The 19,670-nt window shown below is 36.3% G+C and overlaps 1 pseudogene; it reads right to left on the bottom strand.

The window, feature by feature from the left end:
• LOC134222641 (protein king tubby 1-like) overlaps positions 1-19,670 on the bottom strand; it is a 42,775-nt pseudogene that overhangs the window by 22,858 nt on the left and 247 nt on the right.

The following is a 19,670-nucleotide window of genomic DNA, read 5'->3' as shown; positions in this document are numbered from 1 at the left end:
GACTAATGGGATTTTAAGGTTTTGGGCTGTGGACTTAGGCCTTTGAACTTTTCGACTTTTGGGATTTTGGACTCTTTGCCACTGAAAATTTATAATTTTGGTATAGGAAATTTGAATCTTGGATTCTTTCGATTTTGGACTTTTAGGAACTGGAGGTTTCCGCATTTAGACTTTAAAATTTTGAACTTTTTTGCCTTTTTTGGATTTGAACTTTTTGGACTTTAAAGTTTGAACTTTTGGGCATTTGAATTTTAGATCTTTGGACATTTGGACTTCAAGAATTCAGTAATTTGGGACTTTATGGAATTTTGTAACTTTTCCTTGGACTTTTTGGATCTTCAGACTTTTTAGAGTTTTGGGCTTTGAAATTTTAGATTTATTGAATTTTGGACTATTGACTTTTGGGCTTTTTGAACTTTTTAGCTTTTGGCCTTCAATTTTAGAGTCCTGGGGTTTTGGACTTTTGGGCTTTTGGACTTTGATTTTTTTGGAATTTTGGATGATTGAATTGTTGGGACATTTGGGCATTTGGTCATCTGGAAATTTAAAATTTTGGACTTCCAGATAATTGGAGTTTTGGAATATTGGACATTTAGACTTCTGGACTATTGTCATTTTGAACTATTGAGCTTTTGGACTTTTGAACTTTTTGACTTTTAGAGTTTTAGAGATTTTGACGTTTAAACCTTAAAACTTTTGAGTTATTTGAACTTTTGAATTTTGGGCTTTTTGAACTTTTAGACTTTTGAATTTACAGTCAGGAATTTCAGCCTTGAGGACTTTTTGAACTGTGGGACTGTTCGACGTTTAGACTTTGAACTTTTCGATTTTTGAGAATTTGGACTTTGGAATTTGGAATTTAAGCCTTTGGATTTAAGGAGTTTAAGACATTTGGGATCTGAAATTTGATTTTTGGAGTACTGGGCTTTGAAGTTCTGGATTTTTGGACTCTTGGGCTTTTGGACTTTGGGCTATTAAACTTTTGCACTTTTTGACTTATGGGATTTTGAGGTTTTTGGGCTTTAGGACTTTAGGCTTTTGAACTTTTCGACTTTTGCCTTTTTGGCGTTTTCGACTTTTAGACTTCTGGAAATTTTGAATTTTGGAATTTATGAATTTTGAACTTTGGTCTTTTCTTACTTTTTTATTTTTAGAACTGGATGATCTGGCATTTAGACTTAGCAAATTTTAACTCGATTCGTCGATTTTTGCCTTTTGGGGATTTTTATACGTCTAGGCCTTTGAACTTTTGTTCTTTTAGATTTTTGGACATTTGGACTTTTGGAATTTTTGTAATTTTGGACTATTGGACTTTCAGACTTTGAGTTTGGATTGGGACATTTAGATTTCTGGCTGTAGACTTTGATTTTTTGTATTTTGTTAGATTGGGCTTTGAACTTGGTTCTTGGACTTTGACTTTTGGACTTTAAACTTATGGATTTGTAGTTTTAAATTTAGCATTTGAACTTTAGGTTTTGGACTTTAGACTTTTGAGCTATTTGTTTTCTGAATTTTGCAATTTACCTCGGATCTTTGGACTTTCAGACATTTAGAGTTTTGAAATATTGGAATTTTGGACTTTTGGACGTTTGGGTTTTTGAACCTTCAGATTTTTTTAATTTTGAAATTTTGAACATTTGAACGCCTGAGCTATTGGACTTTTCAGCTTTCGTATTATTGAATTTGGAATTGATTATTAGATTCTGACTTTGAGATTTTGCTTTTAAGATTTTAGAATTTTTAACCTTTCACTTTTTGCTATTTTGGGATTTTGACTCATTAGACTTTTGGCTATTGGACTTTTGATCTAAAACTATTGGACTTTTAACTTTTACTTTCAGCTTTTTGGATTTTGTATTGTGGACTTTAGACCTTTAGGCATTCTTTTGAACTTTGAACTATTGAACTTTATAGCTTTTGCACTTTCAGACTTTTGGGCTTTTAAGCATTTGGGCTTGTAAGCATTTGGGCTTTCAAGCTTTTGGACTTTTTGTCTTTTGAACATTCGGAATTCCAGAGTTTTGAACTAAAAGGCTTTTGGGTTTTTGGACTGTTGAGATTTTAGGCTCTTTGACTTTTTAAATTTTGTACTTTTTACTTTTGGACTTTTCGAATATTTGACTTTATGATTTTGGAGCTTGGAATTTGGACTTTTGAATTTTTTTGGTTCTTTTGAACTTTTGGATTTTAGACTTTTGCATTTGGGATTGGATTAGACTTAAAGACTTTTTGAATTTTTATACTTTTGGACCTTTGGATTTTAAGGTTTGGGCTTATGAACTTTAGACCTTTGAGCTTCGACTTTTGCTTTATGGGATTTCGAACTTTTAGACTTCTTTCGTTTTTGCCTGGAACTTTTGTACTTTTGGATTATTGAACTTTTGGACTTTAAGGCTTTAAGACTTTTGGGTTTTTGGACTTTTGGAATTTTGGGCATTTGGACTTTTAGACTAATGGACTTTTGGAATTTAGAACTGTTGGGATTTCCGCCTTGTGGACTTTGGGACTTTTCGACGTTTGAACTTTTGGACTTCTCGATTCTTGGGTATTTGGACTTTTGGAATTTTGTAATTTTAGCCTTCGGATTTAAGGAGTTTTAGAGTCCAAATCCATAAGTCCAAAGTAGTAAACTTCAAATTATAACTTTGGACTTATGACTCGGCTTTGGGATTTTGAACTTTTAGATTTTTGAACTTTTGAACTTGTTTTAGGCCTTGAACTTTTCGACTTTTACCCTTTTTGACATCTTTGATTTTTAGACTATTGGAAATTTAGAATTTTGAAATTTTAAAACTTTGGGCTTTTCGATTTTTTGACTTTTCGACTCTTGGACTTTTGGACATTTAGGAACTGGAGGTTTCGAACATTTAGACTCTAGGAATTTTGAACTTGTCCACTTTAGCCTTTTTGGGATTTTTAGGCATTGGGGCCCTTGGATATTTGGACTTTTGGGGATTTGTACTTTTGAACTTTTGGGAATTTGGACTTTTGGGCATTGGTTTTCTGGCATTTTTGGAATTTTGTCCTTTGAACTTTTGAGCTTTCAGACTTTTGAATTTTAGATTTTTGAACCCCAAATTTTTGAATTTTGGAATTTTGCTTCTTGCTTTGAATTTTTATTTTTTTTATTTACTTAGACTATTAGAGTTTCAAAGTTTTTATTTAGACTTTTGACTTTTGAGTTTTTTGAGACGTTCGGAAGTTTTGACTTTTGACTTTTGGGCTTTGAACTTTCAGACTATTGACTCTTGAACTTATGAGCTTTTGTACTTTAGACTTTTTGGGCATTTATTTTGGCTTTTTGACTTTTAAGTTTAGGACTCGGAGACTTTTAGCTCGGGCTGAAAAGTCCTCTAATAAAGACAATAAAAAAGTTTTCGGACTTTTGAGCATTTGGTTCTTATTGGAATTTGTCCTTCGAATATTGGACTTTCAAACATTAAGAGTTTTGGAGTATTGGACATATGGACTTTTTAACTTTTGAGCTTTTGGACTTTCAGATTTTTTGAGTTTTGGAATTTTGGACATTTGAACTTTTTGAGTTCCAGATTCAAGGGATTTTGGACTATTGGACTTTTGAGCTTTTGAACTTTTGAGCTTATGAACTATTGGACATTTGGGCATTTGGACTTTTGGACTTTTGAGATTTCTAAGTTTTGCTCTTTAAGAACTTTAAGAATTTTAAACTTTTCGACTTTTGCGATCTTAGGATTTTTGAATTTTGGACTTCTAGACTTTTGGACTTTTGGACTTTTGGGGTTTTCGACTTTTAGTTTATTGGACTTGTGGGGCTATTGGACGTTTGAAACTTGAACTATTGGACTTTAGAACTTGTGCACTTTCAGACTTTTTGCTTTTGTCTTTGGACATTCGTAGTTTCAGTTTAAGACCTTGAAGTTTTGACTGTTGGAATTTCAGGCTTTTGGACGTTTTGACTTCTGGACTTTTAGAATTTTTACTTTTGGGATTGTGGAGCTTTTAATTTTGGACCTTTTAGCTAGATCTTGTAGACGTTTTGAATTGAAATTTCGATTTTGACCTTGGGCTTTGGGATTTTTGAATCTTTTGACATTTGACGTTTGAGTTTGAACTTTAAGACTTTTTGATTTTTTCACTTTTTGACTTTTGGGATTTTAAGGTTTTGGGCTAGAACTTTGACTTTGTTTTTTGGGTAACTGACCTTTAGATCTTTATGAATGTTGAACTTTCGACTTTAAACCTTGTAACTTTTTTTTCAAAAAGCCCGGATTTTTTATATTTTTGGCATTGGGACTTTAGGGAATCAGAGGTTTCGGGCATATAGGACTTTTGAATGACTTGGACTTTTGTCGACTTTTGCCGTTTTGGGATTTGGGACTTATACTTCGCTAGTCGCAAGTTTGATATCTGTATATGGAGCCCCATATGTTGGGAATTTTGGAACAATGAACTTTTCAACTTTTAGACTTTTGAACTTTTGGGCTTTTTTGTGAAAGTTTTGCGCCTTTACTACAAGAGTTTGAAACTTTTCGACCTTTTACCTTTTGGAATTTGGAATTTTGGAATTATGGACCTTAGAACTTTCTGATTTTCTTGATTTTCTGATTTTCTGATTTTTGATTTTCTGATTTTCTGATTTTCTGATTTTCTGATTTTCTGATTTCGATTTTCTGATTTTCTTTCTGATTTTCTGATTTTCTGATTTTCGATTTTCTGATTTTCTGATTTTCTGATTTTCTGATTTTCTGATTTTCTGATTTTCTGATTTTCTTGATTTTCTGATTTTCTGATTTTCTGATTTTCTGATCATTTTCTGATTTTCTGATTTTCTGATTTTCGATTTTCTGATTTTCTGATTTTCTGATTTTCTGATTTTCTGATTTCTGATTTTCTGATTTTCTGATTTTCTGATTTTCTGATTTCTGATTTTCTGATTTTCATATTTTCTGATTTTCTGATTTTCTGATTTTCGATTTCGATTTTCGATTTTCGATTTTCGATTTTCTTGATTTTCTGATTTTCTGATTTCTATTTGATTTTTCTGATTTTCTGATTTTCTGATTTTCTGATTTGATTTTCTGATTTTCTGATTTCTTCGATGATTGTATTTCGATTTTTCGATTTCTGAGTTTTCATTTCTGATTTTCTGATTTTCGATTTTCTGATTTCGTTTGATTTTCTGATTTTCTTTTTCTGATTTTCGATTTTCTGATTTTCTGATTTTCTGATTTTCGATTTTCTGATTTTCTGATTTTCTTTCGATTTTCGATTTTCTGATTTTCTGTTCATTTTCTGATTTTCTGATTTTCGATTTTCTGATTTTCTGATTTTCTGATTTTCTGATTTTCTGATTTTCTGATTTTCTGATTTTGATTTTCGATTTCTGATTTTCTGATTTTCTGATTTTCTGATTTTCGATTTCTGATTTTCTGATTTTCGATTTTCGTTGATTTTCTGATTTTCGATTTCTGATTTTCTGATTTCTGATTTTCTGATTTTCTTCTGATTTTCTGATTTTTCTGATTTTCGATTTTCTGATTTTCTGATTTTCTGATTTCTTGATTTTCGATTTTCTGATTTTCTGATTTTCGTTTTCGATTTTCTCGATTTTCTGATTTTCGATTTTCGATTTTGATTTTCTGATTTTCGATTTTCTGATTTTCTGATTTTCTGATTTTCTGATTTTCTGATTTTCGATTTTCTGATTTTCTGATTTTCTGATTTTCTGATTTTCTGATTTTCTGATTTTCTCTGATTTTCGATTTTCTGATTTTCTGATTTTCTGATTTTCTGATTTTCTAATTTTCTGATTTTCTGATTTTCTATTTTCTGATTTTCTGATTTTCTGATTTATGATTTTCTGATTTCTGTTTTTCCGATTCTTCTTGATTATTCGATTTAAATTTTATATTTGAAAACAATCGAATTCGATCTATGTCAATTTGATTATCAAGAATATGTTATAATCTCCAACGGTGTGTATCACAAGAAATTCTAATTGAACAATTCAGAATTTCAGCATACAAACACGTTCCGCAGAACAATCATTTATTATAAACCCGACTGATGTCAACTCATTTATCACATCAATTTGGTCCACCGTCGCACCTACTCACATCCACTCAAACGAGCACTAAACCCTCCATCACTGTATGGCGAAGTCGGTGCGTTGTGATCGATGCTTCCCGTCGAGTGAGAATCTGATCCGATTGTTGGGGACACTATGAACCTATGCGTCATAACAGTGCACCTCCCTCTTCCGATTCACCCGACATTGGCGCACCAGTGAATCGCTCGCTTGACCATCCCAGGCGTCTCGTTTTGTCTGATGTAGGCCTCATGAGTTGTCGCTATTCGAAAATGAGAAGACAGAAATAGGTAGCGCAATTTAGTCGTTCGGGAAGAAATCCTGCATGAGCAATTAGCACGTTTGATTTCTCGATGACATTTACTTGTCGGGTAAACATCTCTAATTGGATCAATAGAAGACAAATAAAGGCGCGACACGTTTGAAAGTGAATTTATATACGAATTTAAATTGAGTTCAGTGAATGTATATGAAAAAGTTTAATTCACTATTTTCAATTGATTAATTTCACATTACATGAAATTGCCATGACTGTTCAGTCTCAGATTTATGTGGAGCCATCCCAATGTTAAAAAAAAAAATTGACATGTTTCAAAGCAGCCAATGGGATGGATCTTCGATAAGCACCGATCAATAATTTACACGTGATGTTGGTCGAGACAAGCCAGGATGATGTTATTTTAGACTGATTGTGTCCACGGAATAAATCCGCGACTTGATAGGTAAATCAGACGAATGGCAGCCTTCTAATATATCGATAAATGGATTCTGAAACGAATTAATCAAGCGTATGGGTTATTGAGACTTGATATATATTCCCAACGATATGCTTCTAAAATCTATTCGATCTGTAGCTAAAATACAAAGTACAGCTCGATACACATGTAAAGATATAATGTAACAACTCTGTTTCATTCAAAAATTAATAGTTACTGAGTTTCATTTGAAGTCCATAATAGCGTGATACTTAGTGATATCCAATTACCATTCATGGCACCAAAGTATGAAAATCCAATGAGTCCTCAGAAAGTTAAATCAATCAGATGTTCAATTGCTCATTTATTTATCAGTACCCTAGATCTGTGCCGATGTTATCCATATTTTTTTTCCGTGATATCTGGCAATATTCCGACAATCACACTTAACGAAATTTAATGATGATTTGAAATTGTTTGCACCCGAAGTGAGCCGAGTTCGCATACACCGTTTCACCGTACATACGATAAAGCACTACCAACAGTAGCGAAACTCATTCGTAATATTTTCTGTCTAACGATCTGGCGAGATTCGAGTAAACCTGCTCATCTGCTTGTTCACCAATGTCACCAATACCATCATGGATAATGAGAAAACAGTTTATATAATGCATTCATTTTGAATAGTACAGAAATGTTCAATGAAAACAAATTACGAACTGATAACTAAATTTTAATGAGTAAAAATATTTCACCCAATATTTTATACACATTAGTGTTACTAATTTTCGGTAAACAAACTTACTGCTTTTACCACCAAATTGTTCATTGACTTTTTTATGATTTATTTGTGAGTAACTCATAGTTGATTGACGAAAGATCTTAATCGACCAAACCCAACCGTTAAAAGCAAAACCGGGGGAGGGCGGTAAAACATCACTTTTGAAATTGAACTATTGAATTACAAAGAAAAATTCTGCTGAATCAAAGGAACTTCTTTTGAATTCGCAAAGAATTTTTTCGATTCTGAAATGAAATTTTCTTAAAATTCAAAAGGAATTATAGTTAATTTCAAAAGTAAAAATTGCGAGTTAAAAAAATATCTCAGAATTTCATAACTGGAATGAATCTAATCAATATTCCAAAAAGAAATTATTAGAATTTCGAATTATATTTGAATCTGGAATTTGATGAATTTCGAATTGAACAAAATTCTTATGAAATCTTAAATTCCAAAGAAATCTTCGAAGTGTAAAATTTCCGAATAACAAAATATATAAATCTGAGAATCTATCATAAATGCTGAAAATTGCTTGTCTGAATTCAAATTTTCGATTCAATCTTGAATTGGATTCTCTGAATTGGTGAGAACTTACAAGGGATTCAGTTCTCAATTCGAAATGATAATTCATGGAATCTTCAATGGAGATTCTCAATGAGAATTTCGTGGAGAACTCTGCTTCGATTGAGATTCGAATTCAGAATTCCTCAGGAGAGAATGGAAGAACGTATCTTTCTGGAATTCTTGAATTCGGAGAATTTTCAATTGGAATTCCGAATTAGAATTCTCGAAGGGAGAATTTCTCGAGATTTCGAATTCGGAAATTTTCTTCGAATTTCGGGAGAATTCCCTGATTGAATTCTCTGAATTGGAGAATTTCGAATTCAAATCCAATGGGAGAATTTCAATAGAATCGAATTAAAATCGAATTCGGAGAATTCTGAATTGAGAATTCGATGAGAAATTCCTTCGAATTCGAGAATTCTTCAATTAGGAGAATTCTTCGAATTCGGGAGAATTTCGAATTTAAAATTCTTCGAATTCGAGGAGAACCCTTCGAATTGAACCTCAAATTGAAGAATTCCTTCAATTCGGTTTGAATTGAGAATTCTTCGAATTGGAGAAATTCTTCGAATTGGGAGAATTCTCGAATTGGGAGAATTCCTTCGAATTGGAGAATTCTTCGATAGAATTTCGAATTGGGAATTCCCTAGAATTCTCGATGACGTCGGGGAATTCTTCGAATTCCTTACCGAATTGGGAGAATTCTCTTGAATTGGGAGAATCTTCGAATTCGGGAGAATTCCCTTGAATTCGGGAGAATTCCCTTCGAATTCGAGAACCTCAATTCGGGAATCTCGAATTGGGAGAATTCTCGAATTGGGAGAATCTTCGAATTGGAGAATTACTCGAATTCTCTCGAATTCGGGAGATCCTTCGAATTGGGAGAATCTCTTCGAATTCGGGAGAATTCCCGAATCGGAATGAATTCGATTTCGAATTGGAGAACTTCGCCTCTCGAATTGGGAGAATTCTTCGAATTGGGAGAATCTCTCGAATTCGGGAGAATCTGAATTGGAGAATTCCTTCGAATCGGGAGAATCCTCGAATTGGAGATTAATTCAGAATTCTCGAGGAGAATTCTTCGAATTGGGAGAATTCCTTCGAATTCGGGAGAATTCTTCACTGGGAGACTTCGAATTGGAGAATTCCTCGAATTCGGAGAATTTCTGAATTCGGGAGAATTCCTCGAATTGGAGAATTCCTGAATTCGGAGAATTCCTTCGAATCGGGAGAATTCTCGAATTGGAGAATTCTCGAATTCGAGAATTCTCGAATTCGGGAGATTCTCGAATTCGGGAGAATTCTTGAATTCGGGAGAATTCTCTGAATTGGGAATTGAGAATTCAATGGGAGAATTCTTCGAATTGGGAGAATTTCGAATTGGAGAATTCTTCGAATTGGAGATTGAATTCTCTGAATCGAGAGAATTCCTTGAATTGGGAGACTTCTGAATTGGGAGAATTCCTTCGAATTCGGGAGAATTCCTTCGAATTGGGAGAATTCTCGAATTCGGGAGAATTCTCGAATTGAATTCTCGAATTCGGGAGAATTCTCGAATTCGGGAGAATTCTCGAATTCGGGAGAATTCTTCGAATTGGAGAATTCCTTCGAATTGGGAGAATTCTTCGAATTCGGGAGAATTCCTTCGAATTGGAGAATTTGAATTGGGAGATTCCTTCGAATTGGGAGAACTCTTCGAATTGGGAGAATTCCTTCGAATTCGGGAGAATTCTCGAATTTTGAGAATTCCTCGAATTGGGAGAATTCCCTTCACTGGGAGATTCCTCGAATTCGGGAGAATTCCCTTGAATTGGGAGAATTCTTCGAATTGGGAGAATTCCTCGAATTCTGAATTCGGGAGAATTCCTTCGAATTGGGGAGATCTTGAATTGGAATCCTCGAATTGGGAGAATTCCCTTGAATTGGGAGAATTCCTCTGAATTCGGGAGAATCCTTCTGAATTCGGGAGAATCTTCGAATTCGGGAGAATTCCTCGAATTGGGAGAATTCCTTGAATTGGGAGAATTCCTCGAATTGGGAGAATCTCTTCGAATTGGAGACCCTCGAATTGGGAGAATTCTTCGGAATGGAGAATTCCCTTCGAATTGGAGACCTTCGAATTGGAGAATTCCCTCGAATCGGAGAATTCCTTCGAATTGGGAGAACCTTCGAACTTGGAGAATCTCTGAATTGGAGAATCTCGAATTGCGGAGAATCCCTTCGAATTCGGGAGAATTCTCGAATTCGGGAGAATTCCTCTTCGAATTCGGAGAATTCTTGAATTGAGAATTCTTCGAATTGGAATTCTTGAATTGGGAGAATTCCTCGAATTGGGAGAATTCCTTCGAATTCGGAGAATTTCGAATTCGGGAGAATTCTTGAATTGGGAGAATTCGAATTCGGAGAATTCTTCGAATTCGGGAGAATTCTCTCGAATTGGAGAATTCCTTCGAATTGGAGAATTCCTTCGAATGAGAATTCTGAATTGGGAGAATTCTTCGAATTCGGGAGAATTCCTCTGAATTCGGGAGAATTCTTCGAATTCGGGAGAATTCCTCTGAATTCGGGAGAATTCCTTCGAATTCGGGAGAATTCCTTCGAATTCGGGAGAATTCTCGAATTCGGGAGAATTTCATCTGAATTGGGAATGAATTCCTTCTGGAATTCTGGGAGAATTTCTGAATTCGGGAGAATTCTTTCGAATTCGGATTCCCTTCGGAATTCGGGAGAATTCCTTCGATCTGGAGAATTTTCGAATTCGGGAGAATTCTTCGAATTTCGAGAATTCCTTCGAATTCGGGAGAATTCTTCGAATTCGGGAGAATCTTGAATGGGAGAATTCTCTGACCGGGAGAATTCTTCGAATTGGAGAATTCTCGAATTCGGGAGAATTCTTCGAATTGGGAGAATTTCCTTCGAATTGGGAGAATTCTTCGAATTGGGAGAATTCTTCTGAATCGGGAGAATTCCTTCGAATTCGGGAGAATTCTCTGAATTGGGAGAATTCTTCGAATTGGGAGAATTCTTCGAATTCGGGAGAATTCCTTCGAATTGGAGAATTCTCGAATTTGGGAGAATTCGAATCGAGAATCTTGAATTGGGAGATCCTCGAATTGGAGAATTCGAATTGGGAGAATTCCTCAATTGAATCTTCGAATTCGGGAGAATGAATTGGAGTAACTCCTCGAATTCGGGAGAATTCCTCTCGAATTGGGAGAATTCTTGAATTGGGAGAATTTTCACCGGGAGAATTCCTTCGAATTGGGAGAATTCCCGAATCTGGAGAATTCTTCGAATTGGGAATCCTTCGGAATTACTTCGAATTCGGGAGAATTCTTCGAGAATTCTTCGAATCTGGGAGAATTCTCTGAATTCGGGAGAATTACTCTTCGAATTCGGGAATCCCTTCGAATTCGGAGAATTCCTTCGAATTGGGAGAATTCTTCGAATTGGGAGAATTCCTTCGAATTGGAGAATTCTCTTGAATTGGGAGAATTCTTGAATTGGGAGAATTCCTTCGAATTGGGAGAATCTCGAATTGGAGAATTCTTCGAATTGGGAGAATTCCTTCGAATTCGGGAGAATTCCCTTCGGAATTCGGGAGAACTCCCTACTAAAACTTAAAACTTAAAACTGAAAACAAATAGAAGTTCTCGGAATCATTTATCCCAAGCTAAATAGACTAATTGTTTTTAAATGGCCCTTTGTTATGCTTAGTTGGAAACTTAACTTGTATTAATCAAATTACTTGCTAAATAAGAAAATTGAGAATTGGAGATAATATTTTACCTATTATTCTTCTTTAAAACTTTTCAAACTGCCGTCAACCGTGGCCCACATCATTATTTACGGGTTCCTTGTTCAAAAGCTGAACAGATATTGCAGTAAAAGAAAAAAACACCGGCAAATGCTTTATTTATTATCATCCGAATCCAGGCTACTCGATCGTGGAAATTGTGAAGAAAGAAAGAGGAAATTTAGACAGTAGGCTTTGGCCGGTCATTACCAACTTCCCCTGATAAAAAAATGTTCTGCAACGGCATACCGTTGTGAAAAGGAAACCATTGCGCCATCATTCAGAATGTAAAAGGAGACTCATGGTTGTACCTGGCATGTTTGAATGCAGGTCATAAGTCTGAAAGAAATGAGGTTCGCTTTGTTCATCGTGCTTTGATTTATAACCTTTCAAAAAATACATGAATTATTAAAACGAAACAACTGAAAACATTAAATTTTCAAATACTAGTCGAGGGGTTAGAAGAATGGAAACCCATAAAAGACGATGGCAGAGGAATGGATCGTACTTAGACTGCACAATGAAATTTATAGCTGTTATAGTTATATTTGTAAAGAATTTTAATTTGATTATTTATTGATTCATTCATTCATGTTGATTATTCATTGGTTTTATTGATGACAAATTTATTTATTTTAACCTTTACAAAATTACGTCTCAGTCTTGAGCAGCTCATAATTTTGCCAAAACAGGTCATAAATGATCATTCCGAAATTATGTTCCACCAAATTACCCACTTGATATGATGACCAGGCATGCACGCACGCAACAATGATAAGGATCTCTTCCAAAGAAAGAAAAAGAGGTCTGTCTGGTCGGAGATGCATGCTGTCAGCCAACAACCAGCCAGCCACCCACGCGCGCCACAGCGTAGCCCTGAATTCCAAACAATAGCACCAGAAAAATACAAAATCGATACCGCAGTGTATTAAAGAGGTACACGACCTCGGGAAGGACAACGATTGCTCAGCTGCTGCTGCTGGTTTCGCTCGGTGAGGAGAACTGGCTGTCGAATTTTTCGTGGGAAAACGGAAAAACAGAGGAGCAACGGAGGATACAATCCTCGGGAAATTCCCTGGAAAATAGTCTCACAGCAGTGGAAAACCGTTTCAATATGATGATTGGGCATATCGGCAACGACTCGGCTCGGATCAGCGCCGAATTTCCTTTTGCTTTTCTATTTTGTTTTCTACCAAGTGTAGCTGTTGAAGGTTATCTGACCATAAGATTCAATTTGTTCGAAACCAATTGGAAAGAATAAACGACAGGTCCAAAGCAATGTGATATGAATTTAGAGAGAGAAGGTTGTCTATCGACAGGCACTTGGATATAAAGGGTATTAAACTGTGTGATGCGTAATCAGCGACCACACAGCCTCTGGAATTTTTCCTTAGAAAAGCTACTTGAACTCAAAAGACCTTGAAACCCAGAGGATAATAATTGAAGACTTTATAAGAAATTTTGATTGACGTTCACATCATTGCGCCCAATTTATTTGAACTAGTTTTGAATCTGTTCGAGAAAAGATCAGAACGAGCGATTGTTTGTCAGAAGCATGATGGGTTGTGGTCTTTTCAGGGTCGTACAGAAAATGCCACAACCCATCGGCCGAAAGTGGGCAAGTAAATAAACCATCGTTTTGATTCTTCAGACTGAGAAAGACAACTCCGAACAGTACATCCCATCCAGTCGAAAACACCCTTCCATTCCAAACTATTTTGAAGCGAAACTATTTTTCCTCAAATGAGTGGAACGACGCAATTTAACTCAAAACTCAGGCGCTATGCTTGGTTAGGTAAAATGTCCTAGTAGTGGACCCCTAGTAGCGGAATTTTGTTCTTCCAGTCAAAAGAGTAGAAATTGTCAAAATAATTGCTGCTTGATATCTATAACATCTGCATCTCTTCACGATACATACATAAAAACATGTTAATTAACATTTTAAAGTCTGACTGATTCGCCCTATAGACCCTGGGGGTCCATAATAGGAAATTGCTTCCCTAGTCGACACTTCATTTGATTTTCATGTTTCGTTTCGGGACGTTCTTCCCCTTTGTGGACCACCCAAATATTTCTATAATGGACAATTGTGTTTATTTTTTATAAAATTGTAAAAATCATCTATTTGACTTCCATAGCATTTCCAGTACATGTAATCAAATCATAGGACTGTAAGAGGTTCTCCCGATGGAATTTCATGCAAAATATTTACAATGTGCAGTAGGAATGCAAAAGGCTGGAGGTTGGGGGTCCACTATTGGACACTTTACCCTATATGCTTCTTCAAAATTGCAAACGTAATTGTCTCACGGAGAACTCGTTGATTGAAGTTCGAGAATGATTATGCCGACACTGTTAGTTTGTAGGAATCGTTGGATTTGAATTCACTCCGATAAGTGATGCGACCGTGCCAGTTTTTATCTACACAATGATTTTAGCGAACTACGACAATCTTTGTCGAAAAAGACATCTGCAATGTGAAGGATTCCGCTTATTTCGACCGAAGTGACGCGCAAACAAATGCATGATCAGCCAAGCACCATTGTTTCTTCACACTGTCAGTCACTGATCCGCGATGAGAAAAAAACACGCCTTGCACCCGATGACATCTGCAAACTTCGAGAAACACCAGAACAACGCTGAATAAATATTTTAATGGTCGCGCAATCGTTCTGGGAAGCAGAAAGGATCGAACGTGCACCAGAGTTTCGAGGAAAATAAAACGGAATTTCTAAGAGAAATTTTACGGAGGTTTAACGAGAAGCTCTGGAAAATTTCTACGAATAATTCGACGGACAAAATAATAAGACCACCTGTGATTAAATTTTCAAACGAACACAGTGAACAAATGTCGGACAAAATCTGAAAAATCTCCTAATTCTGCAGAAAATCACACACAAGAATTATTAATTTAAACAATTAATTTAATTTTAATACCTAACTAATTTTAGGCATCAATAGGCATGTAACATAAATGGTTTTTGAATCTTTCGGTACGATTTATTACAAAGTTTTAAAAAATTGGCAAAGCTTGATGATGATGAGCTTTTATTTGTTTCTTGTTGACCATCAAAGATGTTCGATCAGTGAGTAGTTTGTGAATAACTCATACCAGAGGCTGAATTTCAAAATATTGTGTGTGATGGACTTCTAGTGCGAAGGTTTTTCTACAAATCTTTGTCTAAGAATTTGTTTGCATTCCACTAATAACGGAGTTGAAGCGCAAGTTGCAGTAACTTATACTAAATGATTACTGGACGACAAAATCTGGAAAAAAAATATTCGCGATACTGATGAGGTGCATCTTGTGTGGATTGACAGGTTCCATTATCAAACAGGCTCTAGCAAGATGTGTCAAATGACAGATCCTGTTTGTCATCGTGAGTATCTGGCCAGAGAAGCCGGAAGGGGCCCTGGGCCGACGATATGGGGCCCCAAAATGTACAAAGGTTGGTTTTGGTACATAAGATTTGGGGCCTGAGGCCACGGCCCCCCTGCCCCCCCCATAAATCCGGCCCGGAGTATACACATTCGCAGTCAGTCGATCCCATCTTTCTGCGAGTGCAGGTAGGAAACAATATGATGGGTATCACATGGATGTTGAATTGCACATTTGGCGATCCTGCCAGGAGTGTAGTTAAACATACGCATGAAATCACCCATCATGTTTATAGAAGGAGTGAAAGAAACATTTCGGACGTAGCTGAAAAAAAAAAAAAGTAAAGACAGCAGATGATGACATCGGTAAGAAGAGTGACGATATGTATCTTGTGAATGAGAGGGATTCTACTTTTGTAAGTTGTCCGGAACCAACACTCGTTTTTTCATTAATGGTATTTTACAGTTGTTTGTCTCGTTCTTATTTGGGGATAAATTCATCCCCATGATAAATTACCATAACATTACTTTTTTGTGAAAGTAAAAGTAATTCTGAATGTTGGATGTTAAAATGATGCAAAAAACGCTCACACCACTGAATAATGCCACATGATACAACTAAAACAATTTTGCGCCTAATATCTGTTTTAAAACTTAAAAGAAAATCAACTAATTTGCTTCTAATTAATCGAAGTAACTTACAGATGGCACTATACACATTTGCACGCTTATGCACTATTTTCACCATCAGAGTTTGTTATACGTTGCATTCGGGCATTACTTGGTGACTCAGAAAGACCCCCAAAGCATTGATATAAGCGCAAAAAACCAGCTGTTCAGCTGAAATTGTTTTAGGATGTGCATGGATGGTGAGCTCTGTCATCCCTAGGAGTTGCCTAACTGTATGTTTCTGCCTTTCAAAGCACTTTTGAAGCTTTGAAGCTTATGGACGATTATGTTTAGTTTTTTGTAAACACTCTTATTTACATGCCAAAAGAGTTATTTTGTGACTATCTCACTACTCGTAGTGTATTTTGGTCGCTGGTATGATGGGTAAATGGATGCACAAATTTTGCGAGTGAGTAGGTCTGTATCGTTTTTTGTTGGAACGCAAACAGAGCTTGATTGCCAAAAGTTCTTTCAATTTGAGAAGAGAAGCTTTAGATCAGATCTCGCCACATTTGATCGATTGGTAATGGATTAACCAAGTGTGATTAGGAAGATTCTAGTGGTTTTTTTTCGTTAAAAAGTTCGCATTTTGGAAAAACTAAATGTTATAATGTTTAAGAGGTTTTTTTACAATTGTTTTAATTAGCAAAACCAATCGTATTCGTAATTCGTGTTTCGAATATAAGTCAATGGATTGAATGTGACAGAAATTTTCTACTTTGTTGATAGCTAGTGTCGGCCACAAGGTGGCTTAAGTCTTTGAAAGATGGCACGTACTTGAATGTGTCACACTTTGGGAAAAATTGGAGAGTACGCAATTTGAATGGAACCTATGGAAGAGAAAATGTGATCGAGTATGATCCAGCATCTCGAATAAAAATATTTGAATTACCTTATATCGAAGACTCCTCCTTGAGGAGTATTCCTTAACATACGGATTCTTTATTATATAGCAGATCGTGTTTTATCCCCATATGGAAATATAAATTACCTTCACGAATTAGAAACACTTATATCGTTAGAAAAAGTCAGGCAACTGTGATAAGAAGAAGAATAAAAGACAAACCATGAAAAGGAGAATGTTTCCGCATGTTGTTTCGCGATGATAGAGTTTATAAGAAAGAGTTTGATTGTTGTTGTGTAGACAATCACAGTTCTGCGTGGTGACGCCCGCATTCTAGTGTTTCTTCTCTGCGTTGGTGGACGCCCGCAAGAAGAATGGTGTTGCATTGGATCGAAATGATCATACCTCTGCGTAGCGGACGTGCATTCAAGCAGTTCTTCCTCTGCGTTTCAGGGGACTCTCAGCAAGAAATAACCGTGTTATTGTGGGATTGAGTGATCACAGATCCAATACTTTTCATCGATGGTCGATACACAAGTAGTTTGGTGCTGTGGAACCTGAAAGGTCATGCAGGAGAGAGGTTTGATCTCAACTGAGAATAGATATTCGGCCATGATTTATGCTTGTTTTTTACTTGCGGTATGGTTTTTGTTTGTTACTGGACAACCGGAATGCACAGTGATTGACATGTATTGAGAAAAGTAAGTAGTGTAAGATTTGAAGTACAAGGAACAGTTACTCATTCGAGTTGCATGAGCAACTGCAAGTCGAGACGCCCACTGCACGATGGAGTTCATTGAGAGTGCTTTTCCATATTTAGGTGTGTGCCACTATTTATGTTCTTTCTGTTATGGAAATGAGATGCTGACAATAAGGTGTGCCAGGAATGGTTAGTTTGCTGCAGATGCTTATCGATATGATGAGAGAGCAACCGAATGATACATACAATGTGTCGTAGGTGTTATTTATTTCCATGCAGAAGAAAAGGGACGAGCATTTTTTTTTGGAAGAGGGAGATGTGTGGCATGACAGGCATATATCATAAACAGGCCTATGCGTATGTGTCAAATGACAGATCCTGTTTGTCATCGAGTATACACATTCGCAGTCGCGATCCCATCTTTCGTGAGTGCAGGTAGTAAAACATCATGGGTGATTACATGCGCGATGTGAATTGCATACATCTGTAGTTTCTTGACCTCTAAAATCAACTGATTATTCGTTTCAAGTCTTGATTGACAAATCTCGGAGATTATTGGTCAAGTGGGAAGGGATCATCGCTTTGAACGGTTAAAATCACCTCATGTTTCTATGTTAGATAGTTTAAATTCATGGCTTTGATCAGGAAGGAAGTATGAATATAAAACGGTCCATTAGACGGTTCTGACCGCTTTAAGACCTTGCTCATTCCTCCAAAGAAACCTGCAGGAAGAGGTCATTTCATTTACACCAAACCAGTCATTGAAGGCTCTTCTTTCATGGTTTCGATCAGAAAGCGAAGATGAATATAAAATGGTCCATTGACGGCTCTGACCGCTTCCAGCACCTACGGATTGCCCCAGGGAAGTGGAAGGGGACATTTTAGTTCGACCACAAAACCAGCGTCGTCGACGGCTCTTTTTTCAGGTTGATCAGGAGCCAAAGATAAATAAAACGGTCAATTGACGGTCGACGTTGCCAGTGACCTATGATGGCTCAGGGAACAGCGCGAAGGCCATGTGTTTTAGCACCAAACCAAAGTCATCTCGCTCTTTTCATTGTTTTCGATTAGGAAGTAAGTATGAACATAAATTGTCACATGATTTGCTCTACCGCTTGCTCCTACGGATTGGCCCTGAGGAAACCATGGAAGGAAGATATAGTTTTTACACCAAAATTCACATTAAGTTCATCTAATCATAACTATTTAAAAAAATGTTCATGAAATAAGAAAAATTATTTTGAGCTTTTTAGTGGAATATCTTCACTGTCATAAGACAGTTTTACATCCCATTTAAATTCCACCACTTAATTGTACTCTTGACAGATACGTATTTCGACCTCAACGTAGGTCGTCTTCAGTGTCTCGTACTTAACTATGCGTGTAAGGTATAATTTATCAGGAACATTATCAGCCATCTTCACGCTTGTTGCGCTAATCGCTAAGGAAAACTTGAGAGTCAGAGCTACACTTCTTGACTCTTATCCAAAAACCGGTTTAGTTCCTACCATCAAAACACGACGATGTATCATGGTGGGTGCGTGTGTAAGTGTGTGGTGTGATAGAACACTGCGATCTTGCCTCTTTCATAGCGAGCGTTTTTGCTTAAATCTTCATTCATCAAAACATTTTGGATGCTTCAAAAAGTTTATTAGACAAGGGAGGAGGGTGAAAAATGTATAGCCAATATTTATGTTACTTTATTAAGCATCTTCCTAAATGACAGTTTCTACTCTCTCAATCATGGGAACATCTATTTGCAGTCAATAGCAGAAACAATAGTCTAATGAGGGATAATGAAATGAAGAAGAAGAAGTTTTATGCCTAGAGAAGCAAAAGTGTATATTTCTGATTGTTATTGTTTCTAGCTATTGCTAGTAAGTGTTTCATGATTGTTAAGAGGGTTAAAACTGTCATTTAGGGAGATGCATTAAAGAACGCATATATTGGCCATTTCAACCCCCTCTCTATAGCAAACTTTGTAGAACTAAAAGTTGCTGCCTCGCAGCTTAGTGTTCATTACATTCCACAGTTATTAACTGCGAGGTTTCTAAGCCGTACCATTTCCATTCGTATAATCACTGATGATACTTTTATGTCAGAAGTCGAGACAATTTCAAACCGAAATTGCCAGACTGGCACGGGAATCGAACCCAGCCACCTCAGCATGGCTCAT

This window comes from Armigeres subalbatus, chromosome 3 (assembly GCF_024139115.2).
Source record: "Armigeres subalbatus isolate Guangzhou_Male chromosome 3, GZ_Asu_2, whole genome shotgun sequence".
NCBI lineage: Eukaryota > Metazoa > Arthropoda > Insecta > Diptera > Culicidae > Armigeres > Armigeres subalbatus.
The sequence above is the reverse complement of the archived record's forward strand: the minus strand, read 5'-3'. Positions and strand labels throughout refer to the sequence as shown.